This window comes from Coregonus clupeaformis, chromosome 33 (assembly GCF_020615455.1).
Source record: "Coregonus clupeaformis isolate EN_2021a chromosome 33, ASM2061545v1, whole genome shotgun sequence".
NCBI lineage: Eukaryota > Metazoa > Chordata > Actinopteri > Salmoniformes > Salmonidae > Coregonus > Coregonus clupeaformis.
In genome coordinates this window covers 10245867-10271147 of record NC_059224.1, presented here as the reverse complement: position 1 = coordinate 10271147, position 25281 = coordinate 10245867, and the positions used below count along the sequence as shown (strand labels likewise).

Sequence of the window (25281 nt, the reverse complement as noted above, 5' to 3'; positions counted from 1 at the left end):
AGGTGTGCTTCTTTCTAAATCATGTCCAACCAATTGATTTGGTCACAGGTGGACTCCAATGAAGTTGTAGTGACATCAAGGATGATCAAAGGAAATTGGATGCACCTGAGCTCAATTTGGAGTGTCATAGCAAAGGGGTGTGAATACTTACAGTATATAAATGAGTTATTTCTGTATTTCATTTTTTCAATACATTTGCAAACATGTTTTCACTTTGTCGTTATGGGGTATTGTGTGTAGATGGGTGAATCAAGCTCAATCAAAATGGACAAATCTGCAGGAGAGCCATCCTACTACAATTCAAAAACAGAGCACCACTTTTGCTGCTAGGGGGTGGTGTTGGATCATGGTGCTTATTCCCAGTACAAACCAGTACTTCAGTGAACAGGGCAGGCTATACTAGAGTATACTACTAGGTCTGCTTCTCTCCACCATACATACCTTAATTCAGCCAATCATGGTCTCAATTCTAGAGATTCTTGAGAACATGATTAGTTGAATCAGTCATGTTAGTGCAGGGCTGGAACAAAAGCCTGCACCCTCTGTTTGCTCTCCAGGACTAGAGTAGGAGAACCCTGCAGTCAACCCAGTGAGGCTGTGTGGCTGTGGGCCTGGTAAAGAGGCAGAGGAGGACGTGGAACACAATGGTGTTTCTGCCTTGGCTGGCTGGCCATCAGATAGACGGTGGAGATACACTAGCGTTTCCTGTCTCAGTCTCATGTGTCGCACCGAGAAATGAAGAATCAACAAGTCCAGGCACAGGGCCAGTCTAAATAAGCACAAGCTAATATTCAGAGAAGGAGAGGGGGATAGTTAGGTTGGGTATCAACATAGTAACAACAATGTGCTGACTAGCTGTATTAGAAGTGTACTATTAAATCACCTTTATGGTGGCTATTTTCACGTTTTTCAAGGTTTATTGTCACATGAACAGGATACAGCAGGTGTAAAACAGTACAGTGAAATGCTTACTTGCGAGCTCTTCCCCAACAATGCAGAATAAAAGGATGAGAATCCAAGTTATATACAGGTCAGTGGCAGTACCATTATTCCAATGTGCAGGGATACTGGCGTGGCTGAGGTAGGTATACATGTAAACAGGGGTAAAAAGAGGCTGGTAGCAGGATAAATACCAATGGTAATTGGCCTTAATACCACCTGGAATTTTCTGCATAGAAGGCCTAATGTAGTCAGGAACACTGACTACAAACAAACATGTTCCTTTTTAAATAATTCCATTAAAATCAGGGAATCTGAAATGTTTAAACACTCTCCCTCCCCCTCTTGATCTGCCTCTGCAGTGAGCTGACAGTAAGTAATAATGAATGATGACACCTTGGCGGTATGTGTCTGTGGTAGATAGTCTTCAGAAGGCCTCCTGCTACCAGATAAGGCCTTCCCAGTGTAACCCTAAGAAGCCTCTCACTGACAGAATGGTACATACAGTACCAGTCAAAAGTTTGGACACACCTACTCATTCAAGGGTTGTTCTTTATTTTTTACTGTTTTCTACATTGTAGAGTAATAGTGAAGACATCAAAACTACACATGGAATCATGTAGTAACCAAAAAAAGTGTTAAACAAATCAAAATATATTTTATATTTGAGATTCTTCAAATAGCCACCCTTTGCCTCGATGACAGCTTTGCACACTCTGGCATTCTCTCAAACAGCTTCATCTGGAATGCTTTTTCAACAGTCTTGAAGGAGTTCCCACATATGCTTAGCACTTGTTGGCTGCTTTTCCTTCACTCTGCCGTCCGACTCATCCCAAACCATCTCAATTGGGTTGAGGTCGGGAGATTGTGGTCAAATAGCCCTTACACAGCCTGGAGGTGTGTTGGGTCATTGTCCTGTTGAAAACAAATGATAGTCCCACTAAGCCCAAACCAGATGGGATGGCGTATCGCTGCAGAATGCTGTGGTAGCCATGCTGATTAAGTGTGCCTTGAATTCTAAATAAATCACAGACTGTGTCACCAGCAAAGAACCCCCACACTATAACACCTCCTCCTCCATGCTTTACGGTGGGAACTACACACTGAGTCTCACAAAGACACGACGGTTGGAACCAAAAATCTCCAATTTGGACTCCAGACCAAAGGACAAATTTCCACTGGTCTAATGTCCATTGCTCATGTTTCTTGGCCCAAGCAGGTCTCTTCTTGTTATTGGTGTCCTTTAGTAGTGGTTTCTTTGCAGCAATTTGATCATGAAGGCCTGATTCACACAGTCCCCTCTGAACAGTTGATGTTGAGATGTGTCTGTTACTTGAACTCTATGAAGCATTTATTTGGGCTGCAATTTCTGAGGCTGGTAACTTTAATGAACTTATCCTCTGCAGCAGAGGTAACTCTGTGTCTTCCATTCCTGTGGTGGTCCTCATGAGAGCCAGTTTCATCATAGCGCTTGATGGTTTTTGCGACTGCACTTTGAACTTTTCCAGATTGACTGACCTTCATGTCTTAAAGTAATGATGGACTGTTTCTCTTTGCTTATTTGAGCTGTTCTTGCCATAATATGGACTTGGTCTTTTACCAAATAGGGCTATCTTCTGTATACCACCCCTACCTTGACACAACACAAGTGATTGGCTCAAACGCATTAAGGAAAGAAATTCCACAAATTAACTTTTAAGAAGGCACACTTAATTGAAATGCATTCCAGGTGACTACCTCATGAAGCTGGTTGAGAGAATGCCAAGAGTGTGCAAAGCTGTCATCAAGGCAAAGGGTGGCTATTTGAAGAATCTCAAATATAAAATATATTTTTTATTTGTTTAACTTTTTTTGGTACTACATGATTCCATATGTGTTATTTCATAGTTTTGATATCTTCATTATTATTCTACAATGTAAAAAATAGTAAAAATAAAGAGAAACCCTTGAATGAGTAGGTGTGTCCTAACTTTTGACTGGTAGTGTATGTACAGTAGGGGGATTCAGAACGGCTTGGTTCCACTGTCACAACTATTTATCTGCATGTTTTAACCTGAAAACCAATTATTGAATTTCACTTTCCTGTCTTGGACTGGGTCAACCTGGAAACATGATACCTCAATAAAGAGGTCTTATTTAGCCAGCCTTATGAAAGAGCCATTGTGTAACATCATAACCCATATTTTAAAGGTAAGTCTTTTAGAAAGACAGAAATGAATACTGCTTTAACAGTCTGAAGGTAAAGTCTAAATGGTTGTTTTTCTTCATTTCTCTGCTGTGTGACCGAGTTGTTGTCCTCAGTAAAGAGGTGATGAATACGTTCCACAATACTGTCCTTTAGAAATAGAACATTATTAACCTCATTGTCACTGGTTGTGGAAACAGGGATAAATGCGTCATGCTTTGTAATTAAACTCGCTCAGCGCAATTAAAGTCGAAACGAGCAGCATGCTAAACGGCTTTTCTCGCTGTGTTAAGATTTGAAACAACCTCTGTTGGGGAAAAGAGCGAGTCTAGAGAAAACAACGCAAACCACAACATATTCTGCTGTGGGTTGAAACCAGGAAATCATTTTGTTGCACATATTTCATAACTGTCTTAAATTGCTAACTAAACCCTGGAGGGTGGTTGCCCAGACCAAGATGAAGTCCTACTCCCATGTTGTGTTATAAAACTGAGGCTGTGCAACAGTAAACTTGTCCAATAAGAACCTAGATGTACATTTTACTGTTGCAAAACTGCTCTAACTGAACCTGACCCTGGCCTTAAATGGACTCTAACATGGGTTTTACTGCAGGAGTAGGCTTCACCTGGGTCTGATCATAAACAGGTTTCTGTCTTCATTACCCTAAAGCTGTGGCCACAGACTGAAAGAGAAAGTATTGTATTTTAAATAACAGAGGCTAATCTAAGACTAGCGGTAAGTACCATGTTATGATGATAACCACAGTAGCGTTGTTACAGGGTTGTTATGAATCACTGCATGAGTAAAGTGTGGTGTTGTGGTTAGGCCCTGGTTTCACAAAGCCTCTCAGAGTAGCAGTGCTAATCTAGGATACCATGTCATCTTTCTGATCTAAAAGGCTAAAGGGATCCTAGATCAGCACACCTACTACTCTAAAACACTATGAATCCAGGTCCAGGTCAGGCATGTCTAAACAATGTGATGAAGAAATGTGTTACTGTACCTTATCTGGAGGAGGACTTTGCTTCCCTTCTAGAGCATCCACTCCTTCTTGGTTTCTGAAAAAGAATCCAGACCACTTTTGTCAATATCTCATTTTCTTGCATTATGAGTGTTAGATCAACAGTAAAGTGTATGTATGACCACATATTGTTCTCGTTGTTCCTCTGACTAGGTGTGTGTGTGTGTGTGTGTGTGTGTGCGTGCCTGAACAACGAACAGTATTAGCATTCCGTTGATCAACGTCCTCCGGGGTTGAACACATGCCTAAATGATTCAGGAGTGAAAGAGATAGCGCCATTCTAAAACAACGAACGGCAGGCGGAGGCACGATGATTCAAAACACATCTCTCAGCTGTCCCATGTTAACTGGGCTATTAAATATCCAGCAGTGACATCCTCCGAGTCCTAGCCCACTGAAGACCCAGGCCGCAGGGCAGGAGCACACGCGCCCACACACACGATCAGGCCTATCCCGACTACAGGGACTTCCACAAAGCACATGTCAGATGCCACAGCTTGTCTCTGTGTAATGACTCAAATATGTAGAGCAACAATGTCACTCTGTATTTGTCCCACATACTGCAGGCCTGTATGGCGCATAGGCTTACTGTAAAAAGAGGCATGGCATAGGCTTACTGTAAAAAGAGGCATGGCATAGGCTTACTGTAAAAAGACACTTCAAAACAAAAAAGTCCTGTGTTGCGTAGGGCAGTGATGATACCAGTTACGCAATATTTTTTCTATGGCAAAAATGAAAACACGAAGCAGACTAAACTCTTTGGTCCTTTAAAAACCTGCTGTATGTAAAATTGTGTGCTATAGCTTGGAACATTAATACAATGTGACTCTGGATGACAACATGTTTGTTTCCAACATTAGGGCTGTTTTCCTGAAGAAGTTAAATCCGCTTTGTGTTTTGTTTTGTTTCCTTGCCACGATACTAACGGGCATCGTGATACTGGTATCGTCCCGGCCCTAGTATTATGACAGAGTTGTGCATCTAGACCAGTAACACACAGCAGTAATGTGCCAGGAAAGAAATCGGATAGTTCCAGGAAATATGAAAATTCCATGACTGTTTGTCTTGTTCACGATCAGATCTGCCAGATCTAATATTGAGGACTTGGAATGGAAATCAGGCTATACTAAAAGACAGATGTGCAGGAGTAGCTAAATGTGGAAGTACAAAAAAAACACACAAAACAAAATAATATCTGCAATACCCAAAGGCCATCTACATGTTATGTAGCCGACGTATGTCAACAATCCTGAAAAGCAGTCAAACACAAGCAACCATTTTCTCCCACCACTGTGTACCAACGTGTGGGCAGGGAAATTAAGTCATCAGAGAAGAGGAGCAGCAAATCAACAGGACAACCCTGAAGACGGTCCACACAGCCCAGCCAAGGAGAGGGAGGGAGAGCTAGGCAACACGTGCTGACCTGGTTTCACTGAGAAAACACCAATCTTTACTTGCTTTGTCCACACACACCCACGTGTTAGCAGCAGTAGCACAAACAGGACTACAGTACACTCACACTATCAGGGCTACCCCATTCATTCACGCAAGTGCAAACACACACACACCTCACTCAGCTGGGTTTCCCTTAGACTCCAGCTCCTGTCCTAAGAAGGCCCCATCTTTTAGCTCTGCTTCAGGGCCTCTGATCCTAATGACAGCCCCTTAGTCTCTGCTCTGGTGGGTCACACAATACACCTTTATCACTCTGGAGTGGACAGAGAGAGACAGATCTGCTCCTTCTACCTCGATTCCCATCTGTCACAGCAAATAGTCCTCACCCCTCTCCCCTCCCCCACACCTCCATCCAACCTGCCTGGCTGTGGAGCGAGGGAAGAGAGGAGGAATGGATGGATGGAGAGGGCTGGTCAGGTCCCATGGGGATTGTTGTAGTCGTGGAGCTGAGCAGCACTCCTTATATGGTCATTGTGGAGAGCAGGAGGATCCCCATGGTTATTTGTATTAATTTTTTTGCCACACACACACACACACACTAGTGTTGCATGGTATACCGAAACTTCAGTACTTACTAGAACATGAAAAACGGGTCGGTACTAGATTTTTTTTTACTTTCGGTACTTCTGTCAAATGTCTCACGGATCAACTCTGTCTATTTAGCGTAGCCGATGTGCCTCTTCTAGCGTGCATGCAACATAACGAAAATATGGTTTTAAAAGCTAAATGGCACCTAAACTTTATTCATTCACTTAAAAATCAGTCTCTCTCTCACATCTCTCCCAAAGGTTATCTATCTATAGACGGGTTGGTTGTTTAGCAACAAAACCAACCCGTGCGCAACTATGGGGCAAACCAGATGGGGTTGGCTTAGATTGTTGACAACATGTAAGCTATATTTCGTCTTCAATGTTTATTGAAAACATAAATGCATTTGCACAATTAGCACTTGTGGTCTCAAATACATCGTTACAGCTGTTGGTTATCTAGCTAGCGATTTTTTTGCAATATTAGCATAGACATGAAATCAGTCAAAACAAGACATGGTTTCACGACCATGAAAAACTTAAACGAGCCACTTACCCCCACATGGCAGTTTCTTGTCATTCTTGTAGCAATCTGGCCATCCAGAATCACAACATGCTGACTTCTGCCCCATGGAAGTGTGCACATCGTTTTAGTGACGTTGTCAGCTAACCCATCTATTGCCTCAGCGAACTAACTGCCTAGTGAATTAAGTCATTACTGGTTAAAGAGACAGCACGCAATTTAATAAAATAAGCTACCTTTATGCAAAGGTTGTTGATCAGTTCAATAAAATAAGTCCCAAATGGAAGGGAAACAAATTGTTTGCAACCTGTATCCCCATGAAATCAGCCAAAACAAGCTGAATAACTCAATGCATGCACACACTCCTATTGAATATGCATTAACCTGTATTGTGAACAGGCCTAGGCTACATCTTGATTTACCCAGTTATCAATAGAGATTTACCACTCAAGATTGGTAAAAACAAAAGTCAAATGTATTATATAATTGATTCATTAAATGCATACATGGCTGACTGAAAAAGGTTGATGTAGAAAATGTCTAATGTAATAATCTTGAACTCAAAACATGCCCAACGATTGAACAGAGCAGTAGCTGAGTTTGTCTGGATCAAGTGCCATATTAGATGTTGGTTAATATGTCTTCATTTTTTGCAGTGGTATCATTTTGGTATCGAGAATCGTGACACTAAACTTGGTATTGGTATCGAAGTCAAAGCTCTGGTATCATGACAACACACACACGAGGATCCCCATGGTTTAACACGAGTGGTCTTCTCTTCGCCAAGCTACACACCCCTCTACTCACCGCACCTAATACACACACACTCCAGAGGCTACACACACACTTCACTGACCAAACAGCCTCTCTTCCTCTCTCGTCCTCTTTCTGGAATGATAATGGAGAGATTCAGTCTGTGTTTCCGCTGACAGACACAGAAGGTACTGGAATCAGCAAGAGAGATTGTCAGCGTCCCAAATGGCATCCTACACCTTTTTCTAGCACTACATTTGACCAGAGCCATAGAGCCCTGGTAATAAAGTACTGCACTAAACAGGAAGCCATTTGGGGAGCATACAGAGAAGCAGTTCCAGAAAATAAACATGTTTTTCCCAGCAGAGTGGAATTTTCCAGCCCAGTGACTCTAATACACTAATAACACAAGCACCAGCGTTGCACCTCGTCAGAAGAGAGAGAGACGCACTATCCTATCTCTTATCACAGGGTTTGAAAGGTTTTGGACATTCAACGAGGCTGAATCATGGCCAGCCCATTAACAGTGACGTGGTGTTGCTCATAGCATGATGAAGTGGCATCTACAGGAAAAGCCTGCTTTCTGCTTAGACACACACTATTTCAGCACAGACAAGTGCTGTGTAGGCTAAGGCTACATCACAAGAAAGGCTACTATCTAGATAAAAGTGTGATGAAGTGTCAACATGCAGAAAGACTTCCAGCATGTGTGTGTGCGGTGATAATGTGATGCTGATTGATCGGTCAGCCTGGAGCGGTAGTAGAGTCACAGTGAATAATGGGTGTTCCCCTTTGACCTCTAATCTTCAGGTCTCCTATCCTGTCATGAATTATGGACAACGTGATCCATCTAGTCTCCTCAGTCATTCTGCACACACCACTTGAAAATAGCCTGCAGCCTCCTACTGTCTGGGCACTAAACTGTTGCCATGGTTACCACCAGTTGTTGGACAGGGGGAAGCACATGCAGATGACACCCCACAGGACTTCCTCACTGCCACAGTGACTGTTAGCAAAAAGGGAAGGTTAATTGGTGTTAAGTGAATTGTCACTTCTGGCCAGGATTCCTGCTAACAGTATTTTCAACAACTGCTGTGAAATGCTGTCGAGATCAAAGAGTCGGTGCCATCCTGTAAGACAAGTCATCCGCTTCTGTGAGAGAGATGACATTCACAGAGTTTACATAACAACACACAGACTCAAGACCACACTGCTTATTGAAATGGAACCGGAACATTCAGTCAGACATTCTACTGAAAGTGTTCAAAGCCAGCCAGCCAGCCAGCCAGTGATAACCCCTCTTATCTTGCTTCTCATTCAGACCAGGGGGAACTTCCTTTCAGTCATCCCAGAAGCAGAAGAGACATTTGAGGAACATCTTTCTCTGTCACTTTCAATGAGGAAAACAGACAATTATCTTAGAGTCAGAGAGAGAGAAAGGCTGGGGCTGTGTCGTCTAGCCCTAGTAAGTATTTAAATGGCTCTGTCACAGTCTTGACATGGCAGGACTTTATTATCATAGTCATAGAAAATGTGAAAATGCTTGTTACAAATAGTGGCCATACTAATGAATAGCGTATCAGTCAGGCAGTCTGTTGTTGATGATCTAACTGACAGATCCCAGATTTGACCAGGGAATCCAAGCAATTATTTTCCAGTAGGAGAAAGAGACAGAGTCTCAGAGTGGAGGAAAACACAATTCGATGCTCCCTCCCTGCTGCTGCAGCCTCAAGATTCCTAGATGTGTGTGTGTGTGTGTGCGTGTGCAGGGGGGGTCTATGGCAACAGGGGGGGTCTATGGCAACAGCGCTCTTCGGCTCCTGGCAAAGTGTTTCTCCTGTGGTATAGTAAAAGAGCAAGCCATCTGCCTTAACGTCGCGTGAGCAGCTCTCAGCCGGCAGGCAGACACTCTCTCTCCAGGGTCAACCCAGGGTTAGTGATGGAGGTTCAATAGACTGGAAGATCCACAGCGTCCCATGAGGAAATGACTCACTGTGTCCAAACACCAGGCCATCTAGCAAATCTCAACTCTGCATGGAAACAGCATGGAAGTCTAGCCTGTCTCCTATCAGTCCACTGAACCAGTAGATCTGATTTAGTGTGAAAGCACACAGTTGTTCTTCAGGAACATGTCGTTTTATTTGACCAATCGTTTACTAAACACGTTGACAGAACATATTCTGAGCCATTCGGAAGCTGGGGATTAGTAGGTGGTTCAGGGTCAATTCCATTTTAATTGAGTTTTCCAGATTAGAAAAAGCACCGTATTTATTCATGATTTGTGGAGGGCAACCTGCCCAACCGCCATGGTTACCTTGCTTCTTCTGACTGACCGACTAACACATAGCCTAGGCCTCCTCTGTAGGGCACTCAGCTCTTCACACTACACTACCACATTCAATTAAAGGCTGGGGCTGAACTCACACACGTTCACTGACTGTAGCCCCCACATGTGGTTCTGTAGGTGAGTTAGTGAGAGATATCTGATGAACACTGACTAGAGGTTAGGGGTCATGGCACTGGCATCAAAGGAAACTGTTGAATTTTAGACGTCGACCCACTTTTTTGTTTATCAACATCCACTGAAGTAGCTAGCAAGTTTACTAGATAGTTACAGTAGTTGCCTTGGTAACCAAACAAACAGACTTGCTAGTTTAGCTAACCAAACCATCAGTCCTAGGTTGCTACTATGAAAAACTAATTCAAGAACGCCAGTAATGTTTTCAATTCAACTTTTAATAATTGTGCCAGAGGAGATTGTTGCCGTTTTACGGGCTCCTAACCAATTGTGCTATTGTGTGTGTTTTTTTTGCGTTATTTGTACCTTATTTGTACATAATGTTTCTGCCACCGTCTTTTATGACCGAAAAGAGCTTCTGGATATCAGGACAGCGATTACTCACCTCGTACTGGACAAATACTTTTTCTTTAACGAGTCGGGCGCAAAGAATTTACTTCAGACACCCGACAAGGCCCAAATCCCCGTCATTCACATACAACTGGCGGGGTTTGCACTGCATCGGCAAGATAGAACAGCTGCCTCCGGTAAGACAAGGGGTGGCGGTCTGTGTATATTTGTAAACAACGGCTGGTGCATGAAATCAAATATTAAGGAAGTCTCGAGGTTTTGCTCGCCTGAGGTAGAGTATCTCATGATAAGCTGTAGACCACACTGTTTACCAAGAGTGTTTTCATCTATATTTTACGTAGCCGTCTATTTACCGCCACAAACCAATGCTGGCACTCAATGAGCTGTATAAGGCCATAAGCAAACAGGAAAACGCTCATCCAGAGGCGGCGCTCCTAGGGGCCGGGGACTTTAATGCAGGGAAACTGAAATCAGTTTTACCTAATTTCTATCAGCATGTTAAATGTGCAACTAGAGGAGAATATATATATATATATATATATTTTTTTTTTTAAATAAAAAAATAAAAAAAACTCTACACCACCTTTACTCCACACACAGAGACACGTACAAAGCTCTCCCTCGCCCTCCATTTGACAAATCTGACCATAATTTTGTCCTCCTGATTCCTGCTTACAAGCAAAAACGAAAACAGGAAGCACCAGTGACTCGGTCAATAAAGAAGTGGTCAGATGACGCAGATGCTAAGCTACAGGACTGTTTTGCTAGCAAAGACTATAATATGTTCCGGGATTCTTCTGATGGCATTGAGGAGTACACCACATCAGTCACTGGCTTCATCAATAAGTATATCGATGACATCGTCTACACAGTGACAGCACGTACATACCCCAACCAGAAGCCATGGATTACAGGCAACATCCGCACTGAGCTAAAAGGGTAGAGCTGCCACTTTCAAGGAGAGGGACTCTAACCCGTACGCTTATAACAAATCCCGCTATGCCCTCCGACGAACCATCAAACAGGCAAAGCGTCAATACAGGACTAAGATTGAATCGTATAACACCGGCTCCGACGCTCGTCGGATGTGGCAGGGCCTGCAAACTATTACAGACTATTAAGGGAAGCACAGCCACGAGCTTCCCAGTGACACGAGCCTACCAGACGAGATCAATTACTTGTATGCTCGCTTCGAGGCAAGCAACACTGAAGCATGCATGAGAGCATCAGCTGTTCCGGACGACTGTGTGATCACGCTCTCCGTAGCCGATGTGAGTAAGACCTTTAAACAGGTCAACATTCACAAGGCCGCAGGGCCAGACGGATTACCAGGACGTGTACTCCGAGCATGCGCTGACCAACTGGCAAGTGTCTTCACTGACATTTTCAACCTGTCCCTGACTGAGTCTGTAATACCAACATGTGTCAAGCAGACCACCATAGTCCCTGTGCCCAAGAACACTAAGGTAACCTGCCTAAATGACTACAGACCCGTAGCACTCACGTCTGTAGCCATGAAGTGCTTTGAAAGGCTGGTTATGGCTCACATCAACACCATTATCCCAGAAACCCTAGACCCACTTCAATTTGCATAGCGCCCCAACAGATCCACAGATGATGCAATCTATATTGCACTCCACAATGCCCTTTCCCACCTGGACAAAAGGAACACCTACGTGAGAATGCTATTCATTGACTACAGCTCAGCGTTCAACACCATAGTGTCCTCAAAGCTCATCAATAAGCTAAGGACCCTGGGACTAAACACCTCCCTCTGCAACTGGATCCTGGACTTCCTGACGGGCCACCCCCAGGTGGTAAGGGTAGGTAACAACACATCTGCCACGCTGATCCTCAACACGAGGGCCCCTCAGGGGTGCGTGCCCAGTCCCCTCCTGTACTCCCTGTTCACCCATGACTGCATGGCCAGGCACGACTCCAACACCATCATTAAGTTTGCAGATGACACAACAGTGGTAGGCCTGATCACCGACAACGATGAGACAGCCTATAGGGAGGAGGTCAGAGCGCTGGCCGTGTGGTGCCAGGATAACAACCTCTCCCTCAACGTGATCAAGACAAAGGAGATGATTGTGGACTACAGGAAAAGGAGGACCGAGCATGCCCCCATTCCCATCGAAGGGGCTGTAGTGGAGCAGGTTGAGAGCTTCAAGTTCCTTGGTCTCCACATCACCAACAAACTATCATGGTCCAAACACACCAAGACAGTCGTGAAGAGGGCACGACAAAGCCCATTCCCTCTCAGGAGACTGAAACGATTTGGCATGGATCATCAGATCCTCAAAATGTTATACAGCTGCACCATCGAGAGCATCCTGACTGGTTGCATCACCGCCTGGTATGGCAACTGCTCGGCCTCCGACCGCAAAGCACTAGAGGGTAGTGCGCATGGCCCAGTACATCACTGGGGCCAAGCTTCCTGCCATCCAGGACCTCTATACCAGGCGGGATCAGAGGAAGCCCATAAAAATTGTCAAAGACTACTGCCACCCTAGTCATAGACTGTTCTCTCTGCTACAGCACGGCAAGCGGTACTGGAGCGCCAAGTCTAGGTCCAAAAGGCTTCTTAACAGCTTCTAACCCCAAGCCATAAGGCTCCTGAACAGCTAATCAAATGGCTACCCGGACTATTTGCATTGCCCCCACCCACCCCCTCTTTTACGACTCTGTACCGGTACCCCCGGTGTACTGCCTCGCTACTGTTATTTTACTGCTGCTCTTTAATTATTTGTTATTATTATTATTTAATTTTTTTACTTAACCAACAATGCAGTTTTAAGAAAAATAAGTGTTAAGGGCTCGTAAGCAAGCATTTCACTGTAAGGTCTACACCTGTTGTATTCGGCGCATGTGACAAATAACATTTGATTTGATTTTTGATTTGATTGTTTCAAAAGCAGCTCAACATAGAACATGTAAGAATGAACTATAGCCATTGAATTCTACCGTGCGGATAAACCGTGCGTTATAGGGAAATAATGCACGCTCTAGAATGCCCTTCAAGTCAATCAGATAGGTATTCAACAATGCAATGGTATAATGAATTTCAGTCCTTTAGCTTTGAGAATGAGATATATATACACATAGATTTAGAAAAAGTCCATGTTATCACACACAAACCATCAGCCACTAGCTAACTGTCAGCCGACGTTCGAAGTTAGCGCAGTTCTGCCCACGGAGCAGTGACAGAGTTCTAATGAGCAACGACCACTTTTTGACCATGGCCGTAATTACATTCTATTCACTCTAATCATGCTAAATTCTCTGAGTAAATCGTCTAACTTTTGAACTATATATGGTCGAGACATAGGGCTTGGAATATTGTTTTTCTGATGCAATTCTCTATTGAATGAATCATGTTATGGATGAACACCCTGGACAGAGAGACAGACAGCGAGAGAGAGAGAGATATATATAGAGAGATTTTGTGTTTCAGTATGGACAGTCTGAATGGACGAAAGAGGAAGAGGTGGTCAGGAGAGCAGTATTCAGATGATAGAACTTGGTCAGTGTAATCTCCCCTGGCTGTATTCCATTGATGTAATGAAATGCTATACATTCCCCAACTACTGAAGAAATGGAAGTAGCATCTAGCAAAACACACACCAACGACAATATTATCAAGTATTTTTCCACTTTTCATACCAAGGCTGCAAAAACTGCTATAAGGCCAAGGAAGAGCACATAAAATCAACACTAGTTCAAAATAACTTCTGGCAGGAGCAGGTTCGTAGAAGGCCTGGCAAGTGCAACTACTACTATTCAGGCCATATTCAAACATCTGGTCTTTGGACAACCATCACATACAGTGAGTAGGTCTATGTTGGAGGGGAATTCATGCCCCAAATCCCCAGTAAGTTAAATTCCACGTTTGGCCCATTCTAAGAACCCTCAAGCAAATCCCCCAATTAGTGTAAAATTTTTGCTTCATAATGACAGAAGAACCATAACAGTCCTTCTGAATCTGACTTTATTTAGCAAATATGTAGGCCTAACATCTGGCGTTGGTTTACATGTCTAACCTCAGAAGTGAATGTTACGTGAGGACAGCAGCGAATACGACTCACTGTAACACAATAGTAGTAGTAGAGCACTGTAGTCTGTGGATCTGATTCTGTAGCAAGGCAAGTGTGTTTCGGGTTCTGTGCCACAATGCCTAGCCTACTCATCCTCTATTACGGTAAGCTTTAAAACAGCGGTCTCATCACCTGTTACTGGACATAAGTCATAAACCTTACTTCTAAGTAGAACATTGTCATATACAGTGCCTTCAGAAAGTATTCATAGACCTTGAGTTATTCCATATTTTGTTGTGTTACAGCCTGAATTCAAAATGGATGATTTTTTTTCTCTCACCCATAATGACAAAGTGAAAACATGTTTTTAGAAATCTCTAGAAATTTATTGAAAATTAAATAAAGAAATATATAATTTACACAATTATTCACACCCCTGAGTCAACACGTTAGAATCACCTTTGGCAGCAATTACAGCTGTGAGTTTTTCTGGTTAAGTCTAAGAACTTTAAACACCTGGTCTACACAATATTTGCACATTCTTTTTTTATTCTTCAATATCACCATAGATTTTCAAGCTGATTTAAGTCAAAACTGTAACTAGGCCACTCAGGAACATTCAATGTCATCTTGGTAAGCAACTCCAATATATATTTTGCCTTGTGTTTTAGGTTATTGTCCTGCTGAAAGGCGAATTCCTCTCCCAGTGTCTGGTGGAAAGCAGACTGAAGCAGGTTTTCCTCTAGGATTTTGACTGTGCTTAGCTCCATCCTGTTTCTTTTTATCCTAAAAAACTCCCCAGTCCTTATTGATTACAAGCATACCCATAACATGATGTAGCCAATATATGGATAGTGGTACTAATATCTTGTATTGGATTTGCCCCAAACATAACACTTTGTATTCAGGACAAACCATTAATTGCTTTGCCACATTTTTTGCAGCATTATTTTAGTGCCTTGTTGCAAACAAGATGCATGTTTTGGAATATGTTTTATTCTGTACAGGCTTCCGTTTCACAGTCAATTAGGTTAGTATTGTGGAGTAACTACAATGTTTTTTTTTTTTGTTTGTTTTTTTGGGGGGGATGGATCAGCTTAATATTGCAGATAGATTGTATCTTCTATCAATGTAATTGTCTGCATCACTTCCAATCCCCCATGTTTTTTAAATTTTTTTATATATATATTCCCCTTTATTACTTTTCAACCCCACCATCCTTTCCCTACTTGGAGTAAATTAGTGAACAACAACGCCCAGGCCTCTACTTCCGGTCTATACTTACTATCTACACCTTATGGACAGAGCCAATTTTACAATAATTCTATATATATATATATATATATATATATATATATATATATAAATATATATAAATTTATTTATTTATTTTTTTGCTCCTGAACTTCTTCTACTCTCAACCTCTCCGATCATCTTCATGATGTCCATCCGGTTTGCTTCTAAATGCCATATCTTTCCAACTGTGCTCCTTCCCAAAAGCTCCCAACATACAACCTATATACTTATTATGGACACAGTATGCCTACATTACCTACAATGTTGTTAATCCATCCTCAGTTTTCTTCTATCACAGCCATTAAACTCAGTAACTATTTTAAAGTCACCATTGGCCTTATGGTGAAATCCCTGAGAGGTTTCTTTCCTCTCTGGGAACTGTGTTAGGAAGGACGACTGTATCTTTGTAGTGACTGGGTGTATTGATGCACCATCCAAAGCTAAATTAATAACTTCACCATGCTCAAAAGGATATTCAATGTCTGCTTTTTTTTTTTTACCCATCGACCAATAAATGCCCTTCTTTGTGAGACATTGGAAACACTCCCTGGTCTTTGTGGTTGAATTTATGTTTGAAATTCACTGCTCAACTGAGGGACCTTACAGATAATTTTGTGTGTGGGGTACAGAGATGAGGTAGTCGTTCAAAAATTCACGTTAAACACTATTATTGCACATGGAGATAGTCCATGCAACTTATTGTGACTTGTTAAGCACATTCTTATTCTTGAACCTATGTAGGCTTGCCATAACAAATGGGTTGAATACTTATCGACTCAAGACATTTCAGCTTTTCATTTGTTATTAATTTGTAAAAATGTCTAAACACATAATTCCACTTTGACATTATGGGGTATTGTGTGTACGCCATTGACACAGTCTCAATTTAATCCATTTTTAATTCAGGCTCTAAAACAACAAAATGTGGAAAAAGTCAAGAGGTGTGAATACTTTCTGAAGGCACCATAGGCATAGCCTATAAGGCATAGCCTAAAAGGAAATTCAATCTCAGACGGAAACATAGCCTTCTCAGACCGAAACGTCAGCTGCAATCTCAGACCGAAATGTCAACACAGCCTTCTCAGACCAAAACACAGCCTTCTCAGACCAAAACACAGCCTTCTCAGACCAAAACACAGCCTTCTCAGACCAAAACACAGCCTTCTCAGACCAAAACACAGCCTTCTCAGACCAAAACACAGCCTTCTCAGACCAAAACACAGCCTTCTCAGACCAAAACACTGCCTTCTCAGACCAAAACACTGCCTTCTCAGACCAAAACACTGCCTTCTCAGACCAAAACACTGCCTTCTCAGACCAAAACACTGCCTTCTCAGACCAAAACACTGCCTTAGCCCACATCAACTGCATGCTCCACCTTATCACAACAAAAACAGAAGGCCAACCCATTGTGGCTGTGGCCCACTCATATCCATATTTAAAGACCCTGCTGACTGCACTGTTTTGACTGGCAAGAAAAACAGGCCTAAAAATGGGTTAGGAGAGCAGAGCTGTGCCTCCATCAGGCTTGACGCACCTTCCTACAGTACCAGTCAAAAGTTTTAGAACACCTACTCATTTCAGGGTTTCTTTATTTTTACTATTTTCTACATTGTAGAATAATAGTGAAGATATCAAAACTATGAAATAACACATATGGAATCATGTAGTAACCAAAAAAGTGTTAAACAAATCAAAATATATATTTATATTTGAGATTCTTCAAATAGCCACATTTTGCCTTGATGACAGCTTTGCACACTCCTGGCATTCTCTCAACCAGCTTCACCTGGAATGCTTTTCCAACAGTCTTGAAGGAGTTCACACATATGCTGAGCACTTGTTGACTGCTTGTCAGTCCAGCGAGTCAGCCCAGCCAGTCAGCCCAGCCCAGTCAGTCAGCCCAGCCAGCCAGCCAGCTCAGCCAGTCAGCCCAGCCAGCCTGTCAGTCAGCCAAGCCAGTCAGAGAGACTGAGGGTTGTTGTGGTATTCAGAGCCAGATAGGACAGAGAGGAGGAGTGCACTGCCCTGCCCAGCCGTGCTCCGCCCTTACTACCAGTTTATTACCGCGTAGGACTCCAGGCGTAGAATTCCTCCAACATTGACCTCCTCGGCCTCAATGGCACTTCTGTTCTGGTGGTTTCTGCATGTCAAACGCACTGCGACACAAAGGAGCCATGTCTCAGTGTGTGAAAGAGAGTGTGAGGGGGGAGAGGCTTCTACACTATAGGCCTCTTCTTGTGTGTGGGCTACTATGGCTATGCCAAGCTAGCTAGGCCCAACATAAAGACAGAAATGTTAGGCCTATTTGTTGTAAGCTTTCGTTAACTTTTGTGAAGCCATAACATGGTGATTTAGCAGACACTTTTATCCTAAGCAACTGCTACTCTCAGTAGATAATGTGTGGCCCATTTAAGAATCAAACCAATGCTGCTCCTACTCCCGAGTTGCGCAGTGGTCTAAGGCACTGCATCGCAGTGCTAGCTGTGCCACTAGAGATCCTGGTTCGAATCCAGGCTCTGTCGTAGCCGGCCGTGACCGGGAGACCCATGGGGCGGCGCACAATTGGACCAGCGTCGTCCAGGGAATGGCCGGCAGGGATGTAGCTCAGTTGATAGAGCATGGCGTTGAAAGCCAGGGTTGTGGGTTCGATTCCCACGGGGGGCCAGTATGCACTCACTAACTGTAAGTCGCTCTGGATAAGAGCGTCTGCTAAATGACTAAAATGTAAATTGTAAGCAGCACCGACAGCGATCGGAACCACTTTGCATCACTGTATATTACTACTACAGTATGGTCTGAGGGGACAATGAATGATCATCACAGGGTGTTGTCTAAATGAGATACAGCCTAGGTCTGATGCCACAGGTCCTGACTCCTCAACATGGTCGGAATTCCACGCCTTTGCACTGCGGCTGCTGGCCAGCAGGTTGTCCTCGGCAACACAGAGCGTTATATATTAGAAGTTATAGAAAGCGTATGAGGGAGGAGTAAAATCTAAACATAAGGTATCTGCAAAAGAGGAAGAGAGTCAAACAATAAAGCTAAATGAGTTTCATGTTCCTAGAATTAGGATCTCTGTGGTCATGTTATGATTTCTTCTTAACGCCGTAGTTAGTTTCAGGACCTCTTTCACACTACTGTCAAGCGCGCACGCTCGCTCACTAGATCAGTTCCTGAATGCTGCTCCTGATCCCTTGTCTTTTTTGGCTCCCCTCTGTTACTATAGCTATACTACTCAGAGAAGCATGACTGCGGTTCTTCTTTTCTGCCCAAATAATATCATCAGTGCTTTCACAAAACAGCAGAAATCTCCCTCCTATTCCAGACTGTTCCCATGGAACAAAACAGCAGAAATCTCCCTCCTATTCCAGACTGTTCCCATGGAACAAAACAGCAGAAATCTCCCTCCTTTTCCAGCAGCTGCTGAAATCCATAAGCAGGCTGCGGAGCGGAGAACAGACAGGCAGCCTTGCAGGCAGCCAGGTGCCAAGGTTGCAGTCAAGATTAGATGCCAGCTGGAGAACTCGGAAAAACAGGCGGCAAAAGAGCGGTAAGAATGCGTGGCTAGCGAGCTAACTCTCCAGGATTATGTCTAGGCTATATCATTGACCCGTCTATTAAAATCACAGGGAGGCTAACGAGTGAACTGTTTTGCATTATTTGGCAGAGTGCAGGGCTAACTGACACGCCTGGATAAACCAGGGTTTTGGGTTATCATTGACCCGTCATCAACTAAAACAATAAGGACTAATGACTGAACAGCTCTTGTGGACATGGCAGGTGAGATGTATTGGAAGTCAAGCCTAGGTCTATGACTAGAATAAGGAAACTGGTGTTTGAAAGCATTCAGAGGCTATAAATAGACTTGTGACAAAGACTGTTTAGAGGCATTTTCAACCACAGAGATGAACAAATCGATATGAGAGAGTTCATTATAGGTCTACTTTTGCCTCAGCTCTAGCTTCAACTTCATTGCCAAATGTGACTTCATTTCAAATAGGCTACTATTGTGAGTAGTAGGTCTAATGTTTGTCCATTTCTCCACATTTCTAGGCCCATTTCCTTCCACACGACACACTGGAACCTCCCTCTTAGATTTTAACACAAAGCCTTACAGTCTTCTACTCTCCGGATATGAATAAGAAAAGTACAACCGGAGCAGGAAGTGTGTGTGCTAACAGAGTGCAGCCATATAACCAGGGCAGTTCAGTTCAAAACACTTGTTTCCCAGACAGACAGGTTGGGTGCAACAGGAACTGGAACTGCCAGATGATGATTTACATAGCATTTCATAGCAACAGTACAGGGCAGGCAAGGTCATATACAAATAACTCATTTCCTGTCTGGGAATTTTTTTGTGTGGAAAAATAAAATCCTGGAATGCCAATATTGAACACAAATAAAAATCGGGAAAATGGCTACTATGGCATGTAGGCTAAGGCTTGTCGACTGCTTTAGGGACACTTCGCAGAGTTACCAACATTCAACACCTAATGTCACAGTTTGACACTGAACAATGTGGCTGATTAAATTCAACTCCACGACTTAGAGCGGCAACTAGTGTGGACGGACTGGATCGCCGACGTAACATAAAATGAAGTTATTAAAAACTACTGATTTCAGCATCCAAAGTATAGACCGCAATTACACACGACATAGGTCTGTAATTACAGGCTACTCTTTGGGTGCTGACATCACTTGGGTTTTTTGTCACCGCTCAACTCCATCGTAAATGGTGGAGTTGGGGTTTAGTCGGCTATGAACAAGGAAGCCATAGAGCCATACACATTGATATCTATCTATGATGGTTCTGAGGTAGCCTAAAGGCTGGTTCACAGATGAAAGTGTCCAGTCAACCTATCTAGGCCTATCCAGAGTGCAACCGAAGCTGCTCATCTGAGTCTGAACAATGAGGTTCTGGTCTGTGCTGCTGCTGTTTGAAGCCATTCCAGGTGGCCCTTTAGCTGATTCAGCATGCTGCTGCACCATGGCAAACTGCCTGATCATCTGTAGAGGACATCTGAGAGGGGGAGACTGGGAGGGTTTAAAACGTGGTGGTGTTACTAGCCGGTCCTTATGGAAGTCATGCTAAAGCAGACAGCAGTCGCTAGGCTATATGATAACATTGCTATGGCCTAATGGTGTGTGAATGTGTTACTGAGATGTTTATGTTAAACACTTCTCTAGGCGTTGAAAGATCTGATCATCTGAACATCTCGACTGTGAATGCAACCCATAGGCATATGTCTTGAATAGAGGAATTAGGCTACTTGGTTAGCTAGGCCTATTACCAAAATAAAATATTATTTAGGCTATTGGAAAAAATCCTGTGGAATAATCAATTTTATGACCCAAAGAAGCTTGTGACACAAAGCTCGATTTAGACTTGAACGAATGACTACCAAAGCAAAATGTAAGCTAGCTCTCTACAAAAAGCCCTTTATAAAGAATGGGTTTTAATAAACGCAACATGATAAAGACTAAAAAAATCCAACAAATTATACAATAATTCTGGCAAAGCTTTAGTGCAGCTAAAACGCATAAAGCAAATCAAATTAGATAATGTGTAAGGTATGTTTTTGCTACTGCTGAGTTAATGCACACTGAAGCAGAAGCTTAAAAACACAATAAACAGCAACCCTCTGACAGGTTATGGAAGTGGCAAGCAAGCACATCCTGTTTTTCAGTCACAGTCAGATGTAGTACAAAACTGAGCGGAGGACGTTTGTGGATTAGCTAAGATTTGACACTCCCCACCCCAGTCCCTTCTCTGCCAGCTGGAGTGGCAAGGGGAGAATTTTGGGCGGGCAAACTATGCCGATATTGTGTTTCTTTGCGAAGAGCCAATAGTTTACTTCAAATTGTCTTTTGCACTCTGTCCGTATAGCCTTAGGCTACATGTTAATACGGTCAAACATCACTCAGCATAATATATGGCGTCTATAGAATGTCTAACATAGTCCTCACAGTAATTGATTAGTCATGGTTCAGCAAACCCTCTACAGGAAACAATCTCTTGCATTGCTCCAATTAGCCTACAGAATTGTAGGTATGATTCTTCAGCTTTTCAAACTGCCTGAGGCCAAAACAAGGGTCAAGAGGAAGTTTAGCCTACTTGGTTCAGTCAATCCCTGGTCCATATTCACAAAACCAATCTGCCATAACAGTGGCAGCACTGACTGAAGAAATGCTGCAACAATATGCCTTGCGTTCCAACCTAAACAAAACACACAGACACCAAAACGCCCCACTCCCAGCTCAGCTCTGTGTTGAGAAGGGCAGCTGTCCATGTACATCCAACAACAAGCACAGTTTCACAATGGATCAGGAACAGTAATGAAACAGTAATAAATCAGGGAATCCTCTGGCGGTGAAGGAATATCTCAGGCTGGTCTGGGCACACAGACAAACACAAAAATGCCAAGTATTCAGGTGGTCCAGTCAGCTAGTTATATTCCCATTTGTACCCAATCAAGGTCCTTTTCCACGGTTGCTGCTGACTTGTGTGTGTGCCTCCATAGTGTGTCTATGCTGAATCTGTTGAAGCTCTAGTAGTGCAATCACTTTTTCAAGAGCGTACAGCAGGCAGTAGTGTGATTCATTGGCAGTTTGTTGTCAAGAGCAGTTGTGTAAAGTTTTTAAGCAAAAAATACTTATGTCGTTTTTGGGGGGTAAAATGGTCCAATTCACACACTTATCAAGAGATTATCCCTGGTCATCCCTACTGTCTCTGATCTGGTGGACTCACTAAACAAATTCTTCGTTTGTAAAGATGTCTGAGGGTTGGAGTGTGCCCCTGGCTATCTGTAAATGTAATGTATAGGGTGTCAGGTAACCTAGCGGTTAGAGCGTTGGGCCAGTAAGAAAGGTCCCTGGTTCGAATAACCGAGCCGACAAATCTGCCGATGTGCCCTTGAGCAAGGCATTTAACCCTGGGATGCCGTACTATGGCAGACCCTGTAAAACAACCCATTTCACTGCACCTATCTGGTGTACGTGAAAACAAAACTTTTTGTAAGCAATGGAATTTAAATAATGAATAAGGGTTAGCGCAATGCCGTGCTCAACGGAGAGCTGTTTGAATTCAACAGGTTATCAAAAACAAGTCGTTATTTTGGAGTAGTGTAGCTGTATGAACATGCAAAGGTCGGGTTAAGCAGCCAGCTAAATAACGTTAGCTAGCACCTATATCCATTAGCAAATTAGCTCGCTAACTAGTAGTTAGCCCAATTTAGCTAGCTAGCTGGCTCAATCACTAGTAGCACTTTAGCTCTCGAAAACCTTTCTCAGTGGTTAGCTTCACCCACGGCAAAGAGTGTCTATAAAATTGACAAGATAGTCAAGTGACCGCTCTAACAATGGAAATAAATGTCCTCAAAGATGGAAGGCAAGCAGGAGGAGGCGAGAACAGGTAGGACCACTCTAGCCAATGAGAGGGCAGGTATGTGTGAACTAGGGTTGGGCAGTATCCAGATTTTCATACCGTTTCTGTACCATCCCGGAGTATACAGTATTATTGGAAGTGCGGGGCGCTATTATTTATTTATTTTATACTCTTTTTTTTTATGCACAAAATAATTTAGGCAACATGGATCTTGATCCAGGCGGGGATTGATTGTCTCTGCTGTAACCAAGAATCTTGATCTTGCCATCTAGCCACTTAGCTAGCAAGTTCGCAAACCAAAATGAATAGCTGGAGCCCTGAGCTGGACATTATTTATTTGGCACATCTATAGTTAACTTATAGTTATAAGCAGTGGAGTAGCATGCACCCCCACAAGGTGTGGGGCCCCCAACACCATAAAGAGAGGAAATCATACCGTTGGTATGTCTAAATACCCCGGCACAGTATATCGCCCAAGCCTAGTGTGAACAACAGTCCATAGATAGAGGACTCATCTTTGTATCTGTGCCATTATAGTGTCTGTGACAGCCTCAATGGTGCTGCCCATGCTATCTCCATTTTAAAGTAGTGATGGGGTGGGGGGGAAATTGATAGTTACATAATCGGGATATTATATTTGACAATATATCGTAAAGTTTTGACAATATCGCAACATTATTTTTTGCACTAGACGGCTGTACCTGCACCAAAACTCCAGTATTTTGCCTTCAAAATATCTGCAGCGTCCGAACGGTTTGGCCTACAAACTATTATGACCACTCTATGAAAAGGGGAGACTCTCACGAACACGACGGGGTTCTCCGTTTTGCTCTATGACCCCCCACGTGTCACAGGCCACATCTGAAGGTATCCCATACAAACAAATTGAAGTATGACGGAAGTTGTGTGCCAACAACAATAAGGGGTTAAATGTGTCCAAAAGCTTTCTTACATCTCCTAGATATAGGACAGACACTTCAAAATCGAATTCCTTATGATTATTTTTTGGACTGTCTTTTATGCCATTTATGAATGTGTTATTCGATGCTTCTCTATGGGCTATAGTAGTAAAGGCTAAATTCCATATTTTATCAAATATTTTTTAGGATACCTAAAGGGGTCCTAAAATTCAAAATCAAATAGCTAAATGATCCATGGTATGACCATCTTAAAACAATTCCATACGTTAGCTTAGTACCCCCCGGTTTTGGTTGTTTGTAAATTTGTATTTAGACCTTTTTTGGAAGTACATACCGGCCATAACGGGAGTAAATTAAGATAGTTGCTCAGCGAAACTCCATATTTGGTGATCAACGAAAGTATTTTGACATTATAACGCTTGCGGAGCTGGTGAATGAGTTTCAATCAGCGCTTTCTGGCGTTAGGTCTCTTAACGCACAGATACAGCAGGTTCAGTTAGCTATGAATGAGGTAGCAGCACTCATGTCAGGCTCATGACCAGAACCATTTCATTGCAGAAAATAACTCCGTATTTGGAAGTTTTACGATGATAAATTTTTTTGAACGAATGATCTAGCTACATTGAAATTGTAGTTAGGCAAGTGTTAGTTAATGGATTTAGGTAGCTAACTAACTAACGCACCATGCATGAAATCAGATTTGGGCTAACACGAGTAGCCTAGCGAGCTAGCTACGTTAGCAATCTCACTACCTGCGGCTTCTTATATCCATGTGAACTCGCTTGACGCTGAATGATTCTGCGTCGCTAACGTTGGCTACCAATTTCAGCAACTATCGTTTATCTTTATTAGCCACAAAACGGTTTTAAAAGTTGACCGGTCTATTACACTTACCAGTGATTTCTTCAAATACTACTTTTGAATGGGAGATCCGACGTCTCTGCACCCGGATAGCGCCACTTTCACCCCCTACTTTCAACCGTACAACAACAAGTGTACCCCTCCCTCCAACGCAGTGAAAAAGCAGTAAAAATCGTGTCTTCCATACACAAATGTCATTGGTTAGCATATAGGACCCGTACGATATTGACCAATAAAACGTGAATTAGCGTCCTCTTTGGCCAATAGTGACGTTGAAAAAGTATAGTGGGCGTGTTTCGCTCTACTGCTGAAATGAATCCGGAAAATTCTGAGAAATAATGACATGATACTGGGATGCAAGAGGTAGGAATTAATATTTCTTAATTTAGTTTAAATGTTGATTTTTTATGTATCTATATTGCCTAGCTGTCTATGTGATAAAGGTACTCAAAGTGGCAAGATGTTGACCTATGCGAATTATATTTTAAATATTAGCAGTATTATATAC

General features: G+C 42.8%; 1 protein-coding gene and 1 long non-coding RNA gene across 4 annotated transcripts in view; one reads left to right on the top strand and one right to left on the bottom strand.

Moving 5' to 3' along the window:
- Positions 1 to 24938, bottom strand: part of LOC121548617 (CYFIP-related Rac1 interactor A) — a 41769-nt gene extending 16831 nt beyond the window's left edge. The window contains exons 1-2 of one of the 3 annotated variants that reach the window (XM_041860131.1): positions 24807 to 24938; positions 4128 to 4182 (exon numbers count right to left, since the gene is read on the bottom strand). The gene's annotated coding sequence lies outside the window, so the exon portion shown is untranslated. The remainder of the gene's footprint in view (positions 1 to 4127; positions 4183 to 24806) is intronic. The other 2 variants (XM_041860127.1, XM_041860129.1) reach the window with 2 other exon arrangements.
- Positions 18908 to 20388, top strand: LOC121548618. The gene is made up of 3 exons (XR_005996678.1): positions 18908 to 19158; positions 19276 to 19388; positions 19662 to 20388. It is a non-coding gene; the product is annotated as an uncharacterized LOC121548618 (long non-coding RNA).
- Positions 24939 to 25281: the final 343 nt, after the last annotated feature.